A 7,162-nucleotide genomic window follows, 5' to 3' on the forward strand; every position below is an offset into this window, starting at 1 on the left:
TAATAATGTGCAATAATATAATAAAACATATAATTATTCATATAATTAATGTACAATGAGTAATACTAAGTTATGGTATGCTTGAGTATTTTGAATATACATAAAATATGTAATAAAAATAAAAATAACAAATATAGTTATGATCATATTTATTTAATTTCTCATTTTTATTATTTTTATATAATAAGAAATGGTATGTTTGGATATTCTTCATATAAATAAAATTATATAATAAAAATAAAATTAACTAATTTAAGTTATGATCATATTTATTATGTACTCCATTTTTAGCATTTTATACAACAAGAGATAGTATACTTGGGTATTTTTCATCGTTAACAAATTGTCAAAACTATCCAAAATTAAGGCAACATGAGGATAGTTTAATCATTAAGCTAAATTAATGAGGATGATTTTGACAACCTAAATTTTATCTTTAGTTGTAACTTGTTGTACCAAACATCTAAACAAAAATAACTCACGATTGTTCTTAGCTTCCAAACACCCAATCAGGATAAATTAACTAATCGAAATTATAATAACTATCACTATTTGTATCATGCATAGTCCAAACATAACGTAGTTACGAAATGATGTCTTGATATATGGAAAACGTAAGAGCATGATGTTGAAATGGAGTTCAATTGATAAGAGATGATGAAGGTTAAAATATAGTAGTACTTAATTAGTAAAATTTTCAATTCCCCAGCTATATTTTTCTTTTTAAATTTTCATAAATAGACAAATGAATACTGCACATGGCCTACTACTATAATCTTGTCACCATTTAATCTCCGAAGTGGAAATGCACCTTTTTATCGTACATTTCATAGCAGTAATAGAGCTCGGTGGGTTTAATCAAAATTTATAATTTATTAGTTTATACAATAAGAAAGAAACATAACGATTAAATTGCAATATAATTAGTAGAAGACGCTTCTATTTCGTTCATTGGGTCAGATGTTAATCTGATAATTGTGAAACTATTATTGAATATGCAAAGAGGCACTCGACCTCTTATTTATGTATTGGTTGTGAAAATGACTAAATGAGGCACATTTCTTTGTATCAGCTATAGCATATTTAAGTTTTAATTGTTGATTGATAGTAAATTCTAAATATATAGTCTCATTGTAAATTATATCGTGCAAACTATCCAATTCTACACAATTTAAATTACTATGAATCCATTTTTTTTACGAAAAAGAAAAAAAAACCTCGTATCTCTTACCTCGTTAATCCTTACCTTCCCATATATTTACATACATATAATTTCCATAATATACCAATGGACTCAAATATGAGCAAAATTAAGCTCTTTTGAGTTATCCAATCATAATGAACCTAATTAAACTGATTGCCAAATATCTTGCACCTACCTGTCAATTATGTGACTGAATAGCTTGAATATCTAAAATGAGTGTAGAGACTATAAAATTAAATAGCAATTATTAGGGGTCTTCCCAAATGTAGATGGATCATATTTCAATTCATCAGTTGTTGATCAAATAGCAATTAATACACTATATTTTAGAACGTCCGCAATAGAAAACACTTCCTATTAGGGCTGACAATTTTTGACACGACACGATAACACGACACGAACCGGTACGAAAATAATGGGTTTGGGTCAGAGCTTATTGGGTTCGTATCCTTATCGGGTCGACCCGTTAAGGACACGAAAATTTCGTGTCGTGTTCGTGTCGGGTTCGTGTTATCCGTTAACAATACGTGTTCGTGTCGTGTTCGTGTCGTGTTCGTGTTATCCGTTAACAAATAATATTTTAATATTATTAATTCTTATTATATTTATTTTTAATAGGTTTAACCGTTATCAGGTCGTGTTGTTATCGTGTCGTTATCGTGTCATCTCGTATACGTGTTGTTATCGTGTCGTGTTGACCCGAATTGGTTCGTGTCGTTAATGGGTTCGTGTCGTGTTCGTGTCTGAGGATTTCGTGTCGTGTTCGTGTTCGTGTTTGAGGTTTTCTTAACGGGTCGTGTTCGTGTTTGTTGTTATCGTGTTCGTGTCGTTATCGTATCGACACGATAATGACCCGACACGCACGATTTGCCACCCCTACTTCCTATCCTTTTAGCCGCATTTTTTTAATCTGTCCACAACTCTCACAAAATTTCATAATAGTTTGTAAAAATTTTGGCAGTTAATAACTCTTTTACAATATTAGTTACCTATCACTTATGAAAGTTATTGTGTTTATTATAAATTTGAATTTAAAGTTTTACGGTATATATCATTTAGTTTATTTATTTTGGTTACAACTGAACCACTATTAGACTGAGTCGATATCCATTTAATTGGACATTAAATCACAGTATTTTAATTGGACCATTAGAAGTTCATTCAGCTCCCATTTTTGTAAAAAAAGGTTCTGATAACTGATGTTTATTTTTATTTCTATCGATTCTTATTTAATAAAAAGTGAACTGCACCAAAAGGCTCTGACTTTTCGCCTTGTAACATCAGAGGCCCTTAACTTTTAAAAATACCACCACAGGGATCTGACAAAACATATAATCACAAATCGTGTATATTTTGCCATTTTTCGGACGAAAATGCCCAAATGGGGTGAAGGGCAGTTTAGACCTTTTGATTGCATTAGGCTGCACCCCTATGACTGCATTTGCAGGTGCGGTCTTGTCAAGCACCTGTGTAATCATAATTCCATTTATATTTTTCAATTCTGTTTTATTATTTCTTCCCTCCATTTTCGTTTCATCTACCCCTTTCAAGTTCTACTCAAATTCTTCTTTCTCTCTCAAAACAGTATACGCGATTTTACCTTCTTCGGCATCGGGCAATTTAGGGGATTTCATATCTTCGCCAGCCGTTCGGGATCTCGAATTTAGTGGATTTCATCTGGATATTGCTGAATTTAGGGTATCAAAGAGGGTTTTAGGCGATTTCCGTTGGAATTTTATTTTGCAATTGTTGGTTGATTTTTTTTGGTTGTATGGTTACTGTCGGGCATTTGAAAATTATTTTTGCAATTCTTGGTCGATTTGATTTTTGTATTGTCAAACTGAATTGAATTCAGGTCGTTACGCAATGTCTTCTTCTTCTTCTTCTTCTTCTTCTCTATCGTTCGGCTCAAGCTTCAATTGGAATTGGCCTCGTCCAGAAATTGTGAAGTGTAATCACGATCTTGAGGCCGAGCTCGTTACATCTAGGACGGCTGCTAACCCGGGTAGACGTTACTATCGCTGCCCTATATGGAAGGTTAAAACCATGTATTTTGATCGTGTTGTCCATTAATTTTGTTGGCATAAAGATTAATGAGAAATTATTATGCAGGACGATGACTGCAAGTTTTTTCGATGGTTTGATGCGAGTCTATCCCCAAGTCAAGACAGTTATTTTCAGAGAGTGAAACTTGAGCGAGACCAATTCGAAGCTGAACTTCGAAGCAAATCTCTACTCGAAGGTGTGCTGCACGAGAAATTGCGCTTGAAAACCGTGGAGTTTGAAGACTTGAAGCTACAACTGGGTATGAAAACTGAAGAGTGTGACGCATTGGCGGTGAAAATTGGTCAGATGGCAACAACTCTCCGACGCTTAAAAATCACAATCTTGTTCTTATGTATTGTAATTTTTCTACTGTTATAACAATGCTATGTCGTGTTCACTCCGTGGTTCATTTCTGAAATCACAAACTGAAATCCTGATCGACTACGCTTTGCTTTGTTGCTATTCATTTATGTCTGAAAGCCACGAATGAGGTTACACAACTATGACTGAAATCACAAATCATGTACACAAATAAATACTACCAAACTGAAATCACAATTGAAGTTACTCAAATATGATTGAAATCACAAACCATGTACACAAATGAATACTACCAAACTGAAATCACAAATGAAGTTACGCAAATATGATTGAAATCACAAACCATGTACACAAATGAATACTACCAAACTATCACTGAAATCACAAATGAAGTTACTCAAATATGATTGAAATCACAAAGCGATGTACGCTATCCATAAAAATATCACTACCAAAATTTTTCCACAGAACTTTACTTCCACCAAAATACTAGTCTGTTACAAAATAGTCTGTACCATACAAATCATACTATTCATATCATCACTGACACAAATTGTTCAACCCATCCGAAACAAACCAACGTTAATAAGTAAAGGCCATCAATCTTGATCACCGCGACGGCCGCATCTCTGAGGATGAGTCCTTGTCCGACTGCTTGGTCTCGGATTCGAAACATTAGGCTGCAACAATTAATAGTGTAGTAAGTATACATGCTTAAGCACTGTGTACAATTACATAATATAGTTGCATATGCTTACTGCATAGTACCTCTTGGCGTTGGGGATTGTTTGACGATTCAGGTAAAGTACTGTCACCATGTTCACGCGAAGTCTCCCCAACCTGAGAACGGGCATCTGTCCGAGGATCATTGCTGCATGTCCTCCTATTATGACCTTCTAGACCGCACCGACGACATTTCATCATGAAGGTGCGACGCAATGACTCACCTCCATCTGCATGAAGACGAATCTGGGGCTCCTCACGTCTCAGTTTCTTCGGCCTACCACGCTGTCGCTTTGACCTCGGGGGCGCCATTTCCACTGAACCATCCGCAGTACTCTTCGGCCAACTGGCTACCCCATTGATGGGGTAGAGGACATTCCCGTACAGCATGATCATTGTTGACTTCAAATAGTATCGGGAAACGAATCGCGTCACGTCGTCGCCATTCTTGTTGATAGTTGCGATAGCATGCGTGCACGGGATTCCGGTTAGCTGCCACAATCTGCAAGAACAAGTAAAATCGCGCATGTTGACAACATATTGGCCAGACGGCCCAGACACTTGGTACGAAGACTGTCCGTTCCATGTAGCCCTCCACGATGAAGCCCTCGCGAACCACTTATCAACAAGCTCCTTGATAACAGGCGGGACTGCGTGCTCGTAGCTTTTGATCCATTGGCCTCTGATCTGAATTCTTTCCATTTGACTTGTTCGAATGTCCTCCAACATGCTGATAATTGCTTTCTCGCGAGCCAATGCAATCTTCGAATTGAACGTCTCACAGATGTTGTTCAGGATCACATCACAACAGGTGTGTGGAGAGAAAAAGGCATTGACCCACTTTTCTTTGGGAGCTACTCCAGAAAGCCACTGGTGTGCACTGGGATATTCGATTTGCAAAGCATCCATCAAAGCCACATACTGTTCGAGGGTGGTACTCGAGGCAATCTCCCACAACCGGTCTTTGAAATCTTCACCAACAAATCTCTTCTTAAAATTGTTGTATATGTGCTGAACACAAAAGCGATGCTCGCTTTGTGGGAATTCCTCAGCAAGCAACTTTGCAAGGCCCTGATGCAACACAACAATACATTACCACAAAATCACAGTTCAGTACATAATTTATTAAACAAATTACAAATAAAAGTAAATCACATATCACGTACATGATAAAATATTGGAATAATGGATGGCCTACCTTTTGTTGGTCAGACATGAACACATAACGTGGCCCATTTGCATGCAAGTTTAGGTCATCGACCAAGTACTCCACGAACCACTTCCACTGGACATAACTCTCGGCCTCAGTCACCGCCCAAGCAATCGGCCACCAGCCATTGTTGGGATCAATCCCTATTGCTGTCATTAGCTGGCCTTTGTACATCCCTCGCAAGAAACAAGCATCGAAGAAGATAATCGGGCGACATAACTCCTTCCATCCTTTTTTCAGTGGCCCTAGACAGCAGTAAAACCTCATGAATCTCGGTCCAACGGCACCAGATTCCCTCATATTCTCATAATGTATATGAATGCTGGATTCAGGGTGCGTCCGCTCCAATTCGGCTTTATAGTAGAACAAGTGTCTGTATTGGGACGCCGCAGAGCCGAAAATGCCGTCCACTGCGTGCTCTCTGGCCCGATATGCCTTCATCCTACCTATCTTCAGGCCAAAATCTTCTTCGATGCATTGCCGTATAGCTGCAAGCGGAATATGAGGGTTAGCTTTGATCTTTTCCATATAACGCTCCCCTAGCCACTTGGCCGTCAGCCACTTCGAATCCAATACTTGAGAGCATGTATGCGCGTGATCGCGTTGCATATTCAACACTACATAATCATGACCATTGTGTATTTCGTGCTTCCTCAAGTACACATACCAATCACATCCTTGCCCTTTACAAATCGCACGAATTTTGTCGCCGTCGTTTCTTTTCACGTGCACCCGCCTTCTTGACATTATTGCGTACTGCCTCAACACGTCATAAAAGAAATCTCTGTGCTTAAAAACATCACCAGGCTTGCACACGGGAAGCTCATTTCTGACGAACTTGAACGGGGTAAACTTTATGCCATTCTTCTTCAATGCCTCCAAACCCTCCAAATCCTGAAGGTCATCAACATCTTGTAGCTCGTCCGCAAGTTCTTCCTCGAAAAGTGGGTTGTTTGTCATGGTCCTCTTGTCCACATAGGGCGAAAACTTCCTCCGTCGTTTTTCCCCTGACCCCCCTGACCCATGCTCACCCGGTTGGGTTTCGCCTTCAGGATAGACTTCGCCATCACCCGGCTGCTGTACATTCTCTGGGTTCTGTCTCGCTTCTTGTTGTTGGAAAATGGATTCGTAATATGAGGTGAAAAGCTGCTCATCTCGGCACATGTTTGCCAATGAGATAAAATTTTCCAACTCATCATCTTCATTATCAGTCGGCGGTCCCTCATTATGTAGATGGCAGCCATCCGGAATGTACTCAAACGGCGGCTCCTGAGGTTCTACTCCAAGACCATCATGTACTTCCGGTCCACCCTGCACTTCAGGCACAACATGCACTTCGGGACCATCATGCACTTCCTGTCCACCGTGTTCCATGGATGGAGGTTCAAGTCCGGACATTATCAATTCATCTGGAATCTCCTCGATAATGGGTGCTTACGACTGCACTTGACGTTGAGCTTCGGCTGAAAAATCCAGGGTCGGTTTGTACAGATTATCGTCAACATGTTGAACATCTTCACTATGAGAAGATTGTCCCATCTGCTTTAACATAAATTCACAAATTAACACCATGCATACAATCATAAATCACAACTCAATTACAATAGGTTAGGTATGCACTAACCTCAGCCACGCTATCAACAGGGTCTACAATTGCA

Source organism: Salvia splendens, chromosome 4 (genome assembly GCF_004379255.2).
Source record: "Salvia splendens isolate huo1 chromosome 4, SspV2, whole genome shotgun sequence".
In the NCBI taxonomy this organism is placed as follows: domain Eukaryota; kingdom Viridiplantae; phylum Streptophyta; class Magnoliopsida; order Lamiales; family Lamiaceae; genus Salvia; species Salvia splendens.